Source organism: Camellia sinensis, chromosome 7, assembly GCF_055761805.1.
Source record: "Camellia sinensis isolate YWXY chromosome 7, ASM5576180v1, whole genome shotgun sequence".
Classification (NCBI taxonomy): Eukaryota; Viridiplantae; Streptophyta; class Magnoliopsida; order Ericales; family Theaceae; genus Camellia; species Camellia sinensis.
Window position 1 is genome coordinate 66767345 of NC_138967.1, and position 16217 is coordinate 66783561.

Genomic DNA, 16217 nt, shown 5'->3' on the forward strand with positions numbered 1-16217 from the left:
CTAATGCCTTTGTCCCCTAACCCCAAGAAATACATTTCTAATCTTATGGAGTTCTTTGAGAACATCTTTCACACTCATTCTTTCACTTGGCATTTCAGTAGAACATGAAACTCCAATTTGAAAGACTGGTACTAGGCAAGCCTCTAGTTTAGAAATGTTGGTTGTACTACTTTGCATGCTCCTACTTGGCTCCTCTTCCATTTCCAATATGATTTGGGGATCAACGATCTGCATTACTTGCTCTGGAAGACACATTTTTACATAGCTATGGAGGTTTACATTACCTATAAACATGTTACTTGTTGGTTCTTTTCCTGTGAACATTTCTAGTAGTAACACTCCGTAACTGTACATATCACTTTGCGTTGATACCTCCCCACCCATACCATACTCTACAATATGAAAGAGTGAAAAAACTGTCCAAATTTTAAAATTTTGGTATGATTGTTGAACTAGTAAGTTGTATTTCTTTTGCTGAAAAAAAAAAAAGTTCAACATTTCAACAGATAAAATTATTTCAAGGGTTAAAATCTATGTTCAAATACCATGGGGGTAGGACAATGGTTGATTTAATTTGTTGTGGTAGCTACACAAACAATAAGGCAAAGTCAAGGAAAGTCATTTCTAAAACAAGGCTTAATTTCTATATAATCTCGTAATTGGCTTTTAGTTCACCGCAAGATAATAATATAATGTAACAAAATAATATTTCTTAATCAATTTCAGTGTAAGAAGCCACAAACAATAATAAATAATATTTCTTAATCAATTTCAATGTAAGAAGCAACAAACATATACCTGGGGCAACATAGCCAATTGTTCCTCTGATCCCAATTGAACTTGATTGCTGATGAATAGAAATTCCATTGGTTGCTGAAAAAATCTTTGCCAAGCCAAAATCACTAACATGGGCACACAAATCACCATCAAGAAGAATATTACTTGGCTTTAAATCACAATGAATAAAAGCCATTTCACAATGATGATGAAGATAATCCAATGCACATGCCACATCAATGGCAATGTTTAGCCTTTGAACAAAGTTCAAATTCTTAGGTTCATGTTGCTCCAAAAGACTTGGGTGTAACCAATTTTCTAAGCTCCCATTTTCCATGAACTCAAAGACCAAAGCCTTGAAGTCGTTGCCTTTAAAATCAATGCTTGAGCAAGCTATAATTATCTTGACAAGATTTCGATGGCGAATGTTCTTCAATGCTTCACATTCTGTAACAAAACTCTTGTTCGCTCCACATTTGTGCAGTTTGAGCACCTTCACAGCAATAATTTGTTCATTGGAGTTGAGAATCCCTTTATAAACAGAACCATATCCTCCCTCACTAATTAAGTTGGATGGAGAGAACCCATTTGTTGCTTGAAAAAGTTCTCCAAAAGATAGTTGTAAATATTGGTTTTGCAAAGGCGAGGCTAATTTGACTTGCTGTCTTGACCTTTTGTTTCGGTAAATAATAGCTAAAATGCACAATGATAATAGAACAATAGTGAGAGTAACTATTAGAACTATTACTCTATGGTTGAAAAGTTGTTTCCTTTTATTGAAGACTTGCGTTGGGCATGCAGGCAATTGCAATAGTTTAATTCCTCCGCATAGCTTATTATTTCCAACAACTGAGAAGGCACTAATGTTTTTGAAAACTCCTTCATTCGGAACTTCACCATCGAACATATTGTAGGAAAGATTGAGATATTGAAAGAATCGAAACTCCCCGAGAAACCTTGGAATCTGTCCAGACAAGTTGTTCCTAGAAACATCTAGTTCTTGAATACCTTTTAGTTGTTTAAAGGTCGTCGGAATTGTACCTTTGAAAAGGTTACCATCGATGTGGAGGAATTCTAAAACTTCACAATTGTCGAGAGTGGCGGGGATTTCTCCAAATAGTTTATTTTTTGATGCATATAGTCCATCCAGATTTTTCAAGTTACCCACTTCTTGTGGTAGTAGTCCTGTTAAGTAATTTTGACTTAAGGATAGAATAATAAGGGAAGATAGACCAAAGATTTGATAAGGTATTGCACCTGTGAGATGATTGTAACCAAGATAAATTTGTTGTAAATTGGTGCAATTGCCTAAAGAAATAGGAATGCTTCCCTCAATCATATTTATTGGTAGGCCAAGTACACCAAGCCTACTCAAGTTTCTAATAGACGATGGAATCTCTCTAGAAATGTTATTGTTGTGAAGAAAGAGCTTTTCTAACATGGAGAGTTTTCCAATGGAATTCGGAATACTACCTGTAAGCAAGTTCTGAGCTAGAAAGAGGCATTGCAAATTTACAAGGTTCTCAATACCAAGAGGTATGTTTCCAGATATATAGTTGTCTTTTAGATCAAACCAAATGATCTTGGTGGAGAGATTTGCAATAGAACGGGGCAACAAACCATTAAAATGATTTGCAGACAAATCCAGAAATTGTACATTGGAACAATTGGATAAAGAAGTGAGGAAGCTCGTTAATTCATTGGGTTGGTTTGTTCCAAGTGAATTGGTAGCAGCAGCAAAAAAATCTAAAGCATAAAGGGTTCCTAGATTCATAGGTATGGACCCAGTAAAGGAATTGTCGGTTAAACTAATTTTCACAAGTCTCGTAGCATTGGCTATTGACGATGGAATTTGGCCATTGAATTGATTGAGTCCAACATAAAATCCTAGTAAATTTGGAAGGGTCAAGCCTAAATTTGGTGGTAGAATTCCATACAATTGGTTGCAAGCGATAGAGAATAGATAGATTGATGAGCTGTTGTAAAGCGAAGTAGGAACCATACCAGACAAATTGTTTGTGGATAGCTGAAGAAACTCCAACTTGGAAAGCTGCTCAAGTTGGGTGGGAATGCTTCCCTCTAGATTATTGTATATTAGAGAAAGCACACGTATATTTGAAAGGTTCCCAATTGAAAGTGGGATAGTTCCAGTGAGATGATTGCTACCAAGAATCAAGTAGGAGAGATTGGACAAGGAACCCAGCTCGGTAGGAATTTTACCTCCTAGATTGTTGCCATACATATTGATATGTCTCAAGTGTGAACAATGAGTCGAATTGGTAGGAAATTCGCCTTGGAAAGAGTTATTGGCAAGACTAAGATATTGCAGACGAAACAACTTGCCAATTTCCTGTGGGATTTCTCCATGAAAACTATTGTCACCGAGATAAATCCTCCTGAGGAAGGTGAGGTTCCCAATTTGAGGAGATACAGAGCCCACCAATGAGAGAGATGACAGGTTTAGGACTATCACACGTTGATGTCAACGACCGCATGAGACTCCTCGCCAATGGCAAAAGTGAATTGAATGATTCCATGAGCTTAAGGCACCCAGAGGATCTCCTTGTATCAAATCCTTGATTGCAAGCAGTGCCTGATGGTCTGTCTCATTGGTGAGAACTAAACTGGGATTGCCCTTGGCAGTGGTAATCAGTTCAAGAGAGTTCATGAAAAAGAAAATGAAACAAAGTATAGATGTACTAAGTAGACAACTGAGAAAAGTTGAGTTTGTTTGCTCCATTTGGTGTTAAAAATAGAATATTATTATGATGAGAAATGGAGCTGGTTAACTGGTATACATCAATGGAGAGCCAAATATATGTATTTATAGAGCCAAAGGCTTGGGACTTTTGTTTTTGTTTTTCGTTTTTTTGGTTGGCAAATTACATCGGTAATTCTTAGTCTTTGGTCATTGTACTATTTTGTTAGTTGTAATTTTGATTGACTCGGTCTTAATCTGAAATTTATAATTTTGTCTTTATTTAGTCCAATTAATTTCAATTTTCAGTATTGTTTTAATGAAAAATGCGCATATAAGCATCACGTGTCATCCTTTTATAGAAAAATTATAAATTATTCAACTTAGTGAGTTAACCTGAACAAGTTTAGTGACCGTTTTCTTTCAAAATTCCTAATTGGTATTATCAATTAGACCAAAGGGAAACAAAATTTAAAATTAATGATCAAAATTAAGTTAATTAAAATAATAAAGACCAAAATAATACAAAGGTTAAAATGTAGGGACTATAAATGTAATTTATTTTTGTTTTTGTTTTTGTTTTTTCCCTCTTTCCCCGTAGTTTATTGTGTTATTAAGGAGTCGTCGTCAAAAAGCCAAAAATTCAATCCCGTTAGCAAAGGGTCACATCATATATATCAATTAATTAATTTTTTTCTCACAACTATTTATTCAACTAAAAAAATAATTCTTAAACACATCTTTTTTCACCTCTTAAAAAGCTTAAAAATTAAAAATCTACTAAAAAAAGAATATCTTAATTGCTCTTACTTTCGAGCTAATGAATAGAGGAAATTCACATCTACTCCATCAAGTGGAACTTGCACCGAATAATTTTATTTATTTATTTATTTCGTAATATAATTTTCATACAAGAGCCCTCTTGATTCGTGGACAGCTTTTCAGTGACGTCTATGGTTGAAATCAAAGTTGTGGGCCTGTCCTATGGCTCCTAGTTTATTTTTTATTTTTTTTATGAGTAAATTACACAGCCACCCTTTGAAATTTTTGTTTAATATAATTTTTTTTTTATATTTGACAAATTACATTTGTCTCTCTGAAATTTGTAATCTCATTATAAATTATACTCTGGATTACTGATGTCATGTCTTAAAATTTTCTAAATAACTATCTTGCCATTTTCTGATATTTTTTATATAAATTTTTATATATGAATATAATTTTTTATTTTTATTTTTACCATTATATCTAAATTAAATCAATTTAATCTAGATTTATTTACAAAGTATACATTTGCACAAAATAATTTTAAAAAATCATTAAATACTACAAAATAAGATAATATATTGATTTTTTTGTGAATTAGGTAGAAAGAGGGAAAATAAATTAAAGAAAATTTTATTCCCCCCTCTCCCAAAACTGTACTCCTCTGATCATTTTCACACTTAAACTTTTGATATTGTCAATTTATCCCCTCACATATTTAAATCATGATCAATTTGCCCCTCCTATCACATTTAAACAAAACATTTTTTTTTTCAAAAAAAGTAATTATATTTTGGCCCCAAATTTCAAATTCATCCATTCTCTTATCCTCTTTCACCCAAACCACTCTCTATCCTCCATCAACCAAACAACCATCACGACCACCATCATCACAATCAGAATTGTCACCAAACTAATTTTTAGTATTTTTCAAAAAAATCAGATTTTGAAAAGAAATATTTTCAAGAAGTATGTTTTTTTGAGTATCTGCATTTCATTTTCAGCAGTGCTACAGGCACTAATTGGTATATTAATTAGTGTACCAACATATGTTAGGACATTGTCATTTCAAAACTACGACCCTACCTATTATACAAATTACAAATACTCAAAACATCTAAAATTGTCACATTATCTGTTAGTACACTAATTGGTATATCAATTGGTTGCATATAGACGTTTTTTGTGACAAAATTTTCAAACTGTCATTGAAAATTAAACAAATAGTGACTTTTCTAATAGTATTTAATGAAAAATGTCATTAATCATCACATGATCTAATAGACAATAAGTCCACCTATTAAGATTTACATGTAAGTCTCCCTTTATAGTACCCACTGATGTGATATTTCTGCTAATTTAAATAACTATTTTAAGTTTAAAAAATATCCGAGCCATCCCCAATCCCACCACCACCATTACTATCACCATTATCACTATCACTATTATCAGTGCAGCCAATCACTTCCGTTAGTAATACAATTGTTAGTTCATCAATATTAAAATTATAATTAAATATAAAAAAACATTTTTTTAATTTTATTTTACATAAAAAATATTTTTTGTGATGAAATATTATTGGTCCAAACAAATGGAGGATTAAGAAAAAAAGGGCGATGTCTTTGGCAATACTATAATTGCAATCTTGACTATAAAATTAGTGATCGAGCTAACGTATGCATTTGTTTTTCCAAATAAAATTAATGAAGTCAAGTGGTGAAGATAGAAGCACAATACCCTTGGACTAACTTGATCAATTGTTCATTGAACTGTTCCATTGTGACGATCACGGATTTGGAGTGGTTGCTGTTGGTGAAACATAGTAGTCAAAGTTGGTTTTGGATTTTATTTTGGTAATTTGATTTTTTTTAAGGTATATTTATGTAAAACAAATTTATAAAAAATCAAGTTGATTAGATATCGATAGTCTTTTTATCAAATTATATTTAAAATAACACTTGTTATTCTCGAACATTATTAAATATTTCATCAAATTACATTTGTATTCAGTTTTATATTTAAAATAATGTTTACCATTCATTTTTTTCTATACACGTGTTTTGATGAGTGAGCTATCAATATCTGATCAATTTGATTTGTGCAAGTTTGTTCTACGCCATATGTCCTAAGAATAAATTATTCGAATCATCAAAATAAGACTTAGAATAGGCCACAATGCACGCACAACATGTTGTGCTTCACGCACAAGAGACACCAAAATTTGAAAGGCACAAAGTTTCTAATAAATTGGGGTATTGATTAAGATTTGATTATTGAAGTTAATTATAATTTATTGTGATATTAGTTATAATATTATTTTAATTATTATTTAAAAAAAGTTTAATTATATTTTATGTGATATTTGATTATAATAATAATTATTTTTTTTAGTTAAAACTCTCGTAAAATTAAATTATGACATTTACAATGATATGCTCTAAAATCAACAAATTCTGCCACTAATAAGAAACCCCACTATCTAAATCCACATAAATCCATTGCTCATCAATGGTATGGCATAATTGGTGGATAAGTGGAATTCATCATCAATTCATGGAAAATTATTAAATCCACATAAATATAGTGCCATTGCTCATCATATGGTATGGCGCAATTGGCGGATAAGTGGAATTCATCATCAATTTATGAAAAATTTATTAAGTATTTTAAAGTAGGATAAATTATAAATACATTTTTAAATTTTACTTAAAATATAGATTAATTTTGGAGAATTTGATTAAATCCCTTTCATAATAAAATTTTAATGTATTAAGAACAATCATAAAAAAAAATTTAAAAAGTCTAACTGTGACGCCCCCAAAATAATATAATAAATATAACCCAAAGCATAAGTAACAATTACATAAATCAGAGTGTAAAGTCCTTTCATTTCATAACATTAATAGCACAAAAGAGTTTAACATAAATAAATGCCGCTTTAGGCTTACACATTTCCAAGTCTTGGCTTGGTTACAACAAAAGTGAGACTAGCTCATACAATTTTAGCCCTAGGATACACAAAAATAAAACAAAACGAAGAAGCTCTTACTTCCCAAAAGTCCCTCCAATGCTATTGCCTTGGCGGAGGCATACCATCAATACCTGAAAATGTTTTTTCCAAATAGGGTGAGCCATAGCCCAGTAGGAACAATCTAATACAGTATATGAGGTTTAACGAAGATATAAGTACAATGTGCATATACAATGCTAGGGATAAAACATTCACTTCTTTATATAGTCATAGAATACCAAGTTCATATTTCATTTCATTTTCCTTCAATCCATTTCAATACATGAGCCAATGTCATTATTTTTCAATAACCCAAATGAGACTACAACTCAATGGTTCAACAATTATATAATCAGCACACAAACACTTCAATTGCCATTTTACGGATATTTCGTCCGTAGGATCGGCACCCATGTATAAATTTTGGGACTTTCACCCGGGACACCCCGACCAACTTAATTATAATGGTGTCCATCCCCTTTCTCTTCCCAAACAATGGAGTCCATTCATTTTCTCCTCCCAAACAATCATACATATATAATTATTTAAAAACATAATCACACATGGAGCACATCCCTTTTCTCCTCCCAAACAATCATACATATACAATGTATTTAAACATAATCATATTCAATGATAATCAACCATGGATCAGTTTCAATTTACCTAATCCTCATGCAATTTCTATAACAATCAAAGTTATCCTCCACCGATAGCCCAATATAGATATTTCTAAACAGATACATGTTCTCAGGACAGATAATTTATTCAAGCTTTCCAAAGATGAGACGTACCGTCTACTCAATTCCACCATTTGTTTCAATACCTGTTCAATATCATGTTTACAATACCAACTTCATTTATTTATACAAAATAAATATCATAATTATCTTAGAGCAAACTCCCTCTATTTTCCCAAGTCTCAACCAAGTATCAAAACCAACAATTTTGATCCCATACAACATCATTTTCAAACCCCACAATCATTTACTCCTCATTCATCAAAACCCCTTTTTCTATTTTTACACCCAAACCCTAGGTTTGTTCACATTACCTCTAAATCCTACCATTGTTACACAACGACAAATAACTAAGTTAAAAATCATATTAAAGTGTAGAAAATCCCTATCTCAAGTTTAGAAGATCAATGGAGCAAGGGTAAAACTTCAATGATGCCAAAACCCAACTCTAATCGGATCAAAATGGAGCTTTCAAGGTGCTTTACCCTTTTCCCAAAGACACTAAGGTGGAGAGAACAAATGATCTAGGCCAAAATGTAGATAGAGAGAGAGAGAGAGAGAGTCTAGATCTAGGTCTTTAGAAAGTTTTAGAGAGAGAGAAGAATGAAAAAGTGATATAAAATGTCACTTACGCGATCTGATATACGCATAATTCGCTCGAGGGGAAGAGTTGACGCTTGAGCATCAGACACAAAAAAGTTGTTCTGCTCGAGCGCAATAAAGGCCGCTCGAGCGCCAAGACACAACGAACGCTCCCCGCTTGAGTGCAAGAATTCTCCACTCAAGCGTAGAAAACACACATCCAGAAGTTTTGCAGACAACAAACCAACGCTCGAGCGCAAGAAAGACCGCTCGAGCGCCCACCTGCATGAGTGTAAGAAACACCGCTCGAGCATAGAAAATACTCTCCCAGTAGTTTTGCAGACTTGGAAAGTACTGAGAGTTCGCAAAACCCGCTCGAGCGCGAAAAGTGTCACTCGAGTGGAGGAGCAAAATTACAAGGCCCGCTTGAGCGCAAGAAAGGCTGCTAGAGCGGAAGAGTAAAAATCTGGGCAACAAAAGTTTAGAAAAATAAGCAACCAACCTATTCCAAACACACAACCATAACCCGATAACCAAAATAAAGAGGATACAAGGGAAACAAGATATGAATCACTATTCAAAACAAATACAAACTCGAGCTCGAAATACAACAAGTGACGGGTCAAAACCGAGATTGCTATACTAACACACACCACTATTACCAAAATATCTTTAGTAACTAATTTAATATTTTATACTTTAGAAAAATATAACTTTTGACCTAAATGTCCCTTTTTAATAAAATTGATATTTTAAAAATGCTCTCATCAAGATTTATTAAATAAGATTCAGGTTGATTATGAAATTCTTTTTAAAAAATAGAAACATTTTTACTATCGAAATTAACATAACCAGTAAAATTTTACTCTGAATAAAAGTAAAGTTTACAATAAAATTTTAATTTTTAAATATTAAAACACCATCATGTCCACTAAATAGTCACTATTATTATTAATAAACGATTACAAAAACATAACTTTAACAGATTAAATGAAATAATAACTTTAATAGAGTAAAATGAAATAATAACTTTAATAGATTAAAATTTTATTATTAATTTAAAATAGAGCATCAATAAATAAATGACAGGTTACAGATTATTATAGCAAACTAGAGTAAAATATATAGCAAATAAAAATAAAAATAATCTAATAAATGACAGATATTTTTATTTTTATTTTTATTATAACAGTCGACAAGTGATTTTATGGCTTGTATGGCTAGAATATATTGAAATTGTCAAGATGAACGTTCATGTTTGTCGTGTTTTGGTTCTAACAACACTGATATCAGTGTTGTCCAACCTTCCAGTTTACTATATGTCCTTGTTTAGGATGCCTCAAGGTATTGTAAAGGAACTAAATAAGATACAATCAGCTTTTCTTTGGGGTGGTACTGATCTGAAGAGAAGGATACATCTAGTAAAATGGAAGGATGCATCTGTGAGCAAGAAACTTGGAGGTTTGGGAATAAGGAACATTAAGTCAATTAATGAAAGTTTATTAGCCAAATGGTGGTGGAGGTATGAGTCTGAAGATAATGCTTTATGGAAGATATTGATTTGTTTCAGGTATGGAGCTGAGGGTGGTAGATGGTCTCCTTTCTTTATGTTTGATTGTACTTGCTGAAGGATTTGGAGCGATATCTTATCAGTGGCACAATCTAATCCTAGGCTTTTTGATTTTTTTAAGTAGAATGTTGAAATCAAAGTTGGCAATGGTAGAAGGATTATGTTTTGGGAGGATGCATGGGAGGGTAGTTATTGTCTTGAAGACAAATATCCAAGATTATTTAGTATTTCTATTGATAAAGGGGTAACATTGAAAGAGATTGTAGACAGAAAAGACAGCTTTGTTGATTGGATTTTTAGGTTTCGAAGGAATTTAAGGATTTGGATAGAGGAGGAATTGAGTATTTTGAAGGATGAATTGGGATTTGGTCCAGTTCTCTATTTGGACAATTTGGACAACATCAGTTGGAAGGAGGGTGGTTCAGGGTGTTTCAGTGTAAAAAGCAGCCTATAATTGGTGTGAGCTAAGTTATGGTCCTATAAAAAGCTTATATGGATTAATCTGGAACAATGCTGCTGCTCCAAAATCTCAGTTTTTTGCTTGGTTGGTCTGGAAAGGGAGAATAAAATCATTTGATTTGTTGCAAAAGATTGGGGTTGTTGACTCTAATGGGGGTCCAAGCTGTGTTCTATGTAGATCAGGGGAGGAATCTTTAAATCATATAATGTTACATTGTCCTTTTGTTTGGAAAGTTTGGTCTAGTATCATCAAATGGTGGGGAGTGCAGTGGGTTATTCCTGACACAGTGGAATGCATGTTTCAGTAGTGGAATGGATGGAAGTTTAAAAAAGGGGAAATACAGATTTTGAAAGCCATACCATTATTAGTGTTTTGGTTGGTATCGAAGCATAGAAATGATGTAATTATCAATAAGGTGCAACCCAATATGGAAGAGCTTTGTGAACTTATTAAGGTTAAAGTAGCCATGTGGATGAAGTCAACTTTGGTGGGAAGAGATTACTCAATTAACCAATTCTCTTCAAACCTACAACAGATCAAGTTGTGTATCAAGTGATTGGGCAATTGTGGTGTTGTTTTTGTTATTCACCTTGATGCTGCCGTGGGTTGATTGCTATTTTGGCTTCTGTGGTTGAGGTTCTGTTATCATCAATATCAGTGGCTTCAGCTATCTTATGAGAGGTTGTTTGGTATAGGAGGCATGTTACTGTAGGCCGCTATATGAAGTTGTATATAGTTGCTCTGAGGTTTGCTGTTGTATGTTGTTGAATGCAGTTGTGTGGTATATGTTTTGGTGCTGAGTTATGTTGAATCATTGTAGATGTCATGCCTCGGATATACGAGGTCCGGCCCACGTGAGTAAACCACCTAACGATAGACAATCACTATGTAATATAAGCACACAGTACATGTGTAATTCCAATTTTATACATTCTTAGATACAACATCTAAGTCGAATGGATGCTCTGTAACTAAAACATACAAAGACGTTATAAATCAAATTAAAATGCCCAAAGGCTTACATCATATACAAAGGGTGTAACCCTTACAAGAATGGCACAGGGCTAACAAATACATAAATGGCCCTTGGCCGACGAATAAAGGAACCACCCTACACGATTCTAAACACAACTTCAATGTCTCAGTCCACATCCCCATAAGCATACCTGGAAAATATTTTCAGCCACGTAGGGTGAGCATAAAGCCCAGTAGGAAATATTTCAAAAACTAAATATGCTCCACTAGTGTAAATGACCATGAATGCAGTACATACATATGTAATATGCTCAATGCATTCTCAAATCCACTTGCTCTCTCAATAAAAACTCTTTTTTTTTCCAGTTTTCAAAACCCTTCGTTTATTCAAAATGCTTTCTGAATTTAATACATTAGTTTGATATAAAATCCATTTCCACAAGTCAATCCAGGTATCTCAATAATAACTAGTAATTTCATTGCCAAATTCCAATACGGATACATCGTTAACCAACAACAAATACATTCCAATACGGATACATCGTTAACCAACAACAAATACATTGCTAAAACCGTTTAAAAATCATTTCTTTCCAAAACCAAAATGATAATAAATAAAATAGGTAAATCTCCAAAACCAATACAACATTTCATGAAAATTTCATCCACGGGAAACCATCAAATGGGACCCATGTAAACGTAGGCTATGCAAGCACTACAATTGCCATTTTACGAAAATTTCGTCTGTGAGATCGACACTCATGTATACATCCGGTTTTCGAGACTTTCACCCTCGACACACAGGCCAACTTAATTCAATGGAGTCCATCCTCTTTCTCCTCCCAACAATGGAGTACATCCCTTTTCTCCTCCCAAACATCATACATATACAATGTATTAAAACACACAGTCATATTCAATGACAACCATTTCACAGATTTACCATTTTATTTACTCCTTCCAAATAGCACAATACATGTGATCCAAAATATGATTTTCAAAATGAAACAAATGTTCTTAAAACATAACACAAGAATTTCCAAAATCTTTTTCCAAAACATACAGTTTAAATTCTTAAAATCCATTGCATGTTCCATGATATGCATGATTGATAAACAGTCCAGTTTGCCTAGTCAACATGCAATTTCTACAACAATCATAGCTATCCTTCACCGATAGCCCAAAGAAAATATATCTAACAGATAAATAAATTCCATTAAAGATACACTTTTCCAAAATCTCAAATGGAAGTGATAATACATATCTAGCTCCACCATCATCATTAATCATCATTTCAATTTCACATTCCTCAACATTTATTTCATTTCCTCTTTGCAATCTCAAAAATTACATTTTAGGGCATAACTCCCTTCCTCTTTGAAAATTCATTTCAGTGCAAGAAATAGCTCATTTCAACATACATCAACTCCAATTTCATAATCACAACCTTTGTCAAGAAAACATTTAGAAACCCTCTTTTACATTTTGATTTGATAATCCAACAATTTCCAAAAAGACCAACATTTTAGGGTTTCTTCAACTTAGGATTTTTTACATTTAAAAACTCATACATTCTTTATAAGTGGAAAATAAACTTTTGTAGCTAAACCATAGCTCAACAATCCCATTTGGAACAAATCCTAACATACAAACAAAATATCAAAAATCAATCCAAGAACAATGGGATCTATATATTTAAAAGAGTTTAAGAAATAGGCCCTACCTCTTGAAGCAAGAAGGAAACAAGTTGGAAAAATCACCGACAATGAAACAACGATCTGTTGAGATTAAATGGAAGCCCTCGTCGTACTCTATGTTTTGGTATATAGAACTAGGGGTCAAAGATGTATAGAAATAGATGAAATCAAGCCTAAAAAGCTTGAGAAAACAAAAATGGCAGAAGGAGATAGAGAAGGGAGTGAAAAGTGAAGTGGTTTGATCCAAAAAGTGACTTTTAAAGATCTGATTCTGCGCTGTACGCTCGAGCGTCGAAAGTTGCGCTCAAGCGCACTATGCTCACAGCAAATTGCAGACACCCTATTTTTGACTGATCTCAAGACTTTGACGTCATCGTTTGTGCACTCGATGATTGTTCTTGATTGTGCTTGTTTGTGTTTGCTTTGAGCACTTGAAGTTCTCGGTGGAACGCCTTGTCTTTGAGCCTCTAAACCCATCTTGTTTTGTGCTTGTTTTTGGCCAAACCTTGGTGCCTCTTGCCTGGAAGGGGGAGGGGCCTTGTCGGCCACTTTTTGGGCCTTGTCGGCCATTTTTTGTTCATGTCAACCAGTTGAATTGGCCGGTCGGCTAGTTAGGGTGGCCGGTCGGCTACCTAAGTGGCTAGTCGGCTAGTTGAGGTGGCCGGTCGGCTACCTAAACATTTTTCTCTTTTTTCAGATATTTGTTTGCCAGTTGTGCCAGCTGGTGTTCACTAAAGGCCATCTCCATACATGTGTATGGAGGGATGAATACAAGCCTTTAGCTTGATTTTCTATATATAGGGGGGTTTCTCCTCCATTTGAGGGGTTAGAAAAATTTGGATCAAATTTCTCTCTCTCTCTTCTTATTTTGTGCCTTAAACCTAGGTTTCTCTACACCTTTGTGCATCAATCCTTAACCAAACACCTTCACCTTGGAGCTGAGGTTCTTTGGGGATTAATTTAAGCTGTTGAAAGGTTGTTTGAGCCTATAAGGGGGCCTGTTTTGTGCTATGCTTCAAGAGGTATAAGCTTTACCTTGTAGGTTTTGTTTTGATCAATTGCTTGGCCATCTTTTTACACTGTTTTGGCCTAGTTTTCAACTACAAAAGTTCTAATTTTTGAGCCTTAACATGTTGGTTTAAAGTCATTTTGCGCTAAGGGGTTGTCTACTTTTCTTGTTGCCTAATTGTGAAGCTTTTTACACCATCTTTTAGCATATTAAAATCAAACTTTTTGGACCTTTAAACCATTGAAATTCAGAGTTATTTCAGGAAATACATCTGGGATCGCAACAAGATAAAAATAAAATAATTCTAATAATTTTGTAGTCATAGCGCAACGAAATAAATTAAAATAAAATAATTGGATACCAAATGTTTATTAAAAAGAACAAAAACAGTCATTTGGGCTTTTCTTTTATTACAATGGTCCAATAGATAGTACGAAAAGAATGAAAACACTGTGATTCATCCCCCCATCTTGGTCCCACTAAACCTCGTTAGCTATAAGCACATAGCAGAGTGAGAAATATTATACTGCGAGTACAAGGGCACAAAATAACCATGGATAGTCATTTAAGCTAAAATATTAACATAATTTAAGTTGCATAAACAAATTATTTAAGTGGCAGAAATTGAAAAAAAAATTATGTAAATAACTATAACCATGGTACAGAACAAAACAGAACATGGATCACTAGAGTGGCAATCAAAACAGGGGTCAATGGATCCATGACAAATAGAGGACCACAAGGTGGCCAAACAGGGGCCAATAGTTTATTTAAGTCCCCTAAGGCATGTGACTCCCGTGGTGGTACTTACAGAACATAATTGTTTATAAAATCTTTGTCAAATAATTTCTAAAATTTAAACAAACATATCCATGTGTTTCAATTTAAGTGAATAGAGGCCAGAAAATAATCCACATAATTGAAACATTAATATAACCACAAAACATAAATTATATAAAATAAATTGTGGTAACTCAAAACATTCGTAAAATATATTATGGTGACTCAAGACATATAGAAAACATATTATGGTAACTCAATGTATAATATAACTCACCTTAATGTTAATTCTTACTATTTATCCCACTCGATTATTTGAGTTGCACTCCGTGCTCTTACTTTCTTTCCCGTTTGTCTCTTTTTTTTCTTGCTCCTACGTTTTCACCTTCCCCCTTTTTATACTTGGCTGACATACCTGCTCAATATACAAAATTCTCCCCTACTATAAAGGTGTCACAAGTAAATGTTCTCATGTGGCATGTTTAAGTGCCTTAAGTCCTAGCTTCTCTACACGTGGCTAATTCAACGTGTTATGCACCCTTGTTGAGCCACCTGTAAGTTTTATCCCTTTGATTTTAACTCTTGGAATTTCCTAAGAGTCACGTAACTTTTGGCTCCAGAAAACAGACTTTGGCTTCTCACAATTTTTATGGTTATTACCCTCTTGGTAATTTACAATGATCCCTAAAATAACATATAATTATAAGTAAGGTTCGCGTCTAAAAACCTCACCACCCAACTATAAAACATCGTTTACCACCTACTGAAATATTTAACATGCGGTGTCTCACAATTTATTTCCTTAACAATTGAAGCGATTAATTTTTATTTATTTATTATATATATATATATATATATTTTAATAAGAAAGAATTCTATTTATTGCAGTATTGAATTAAATTTGCAAATTCGGGTGTCACATTTCTCCTCTCCTAAAAAGAAGTTTGTCCCCAAACTTGACGTATCTTGGTTTTTGAAGAGGTGTGAGTACTTGGTTCGCATTTGGTTTTCAGTTTCCCATGTCGCTACTTCGATATGATGGTTTCTCCACAAGACTTTTACAAGAGGTATAGTCTTGTTTCGAAGGATCTGATTACAGCGATCAAGAATTTGTACTGGTTGTTCTTCATAAGAGAGGTCTTCTTGCACTTCCA

The 16217-nt window shown here is 33.6% G+C and overlaps 1 pseudogene; it reads right to left on the bottom strand.

The window, feature by feature from the left end:
- On the bottom strand, nucleotides 1-3552 carry LOC114322543 (LRR receptor-like serine/threonine-protein kinase EFR; annotated as a pseudogene).
- Between the last annotated feature and the right edge of the window lie 12665 nt (nucleotides 3553-16217).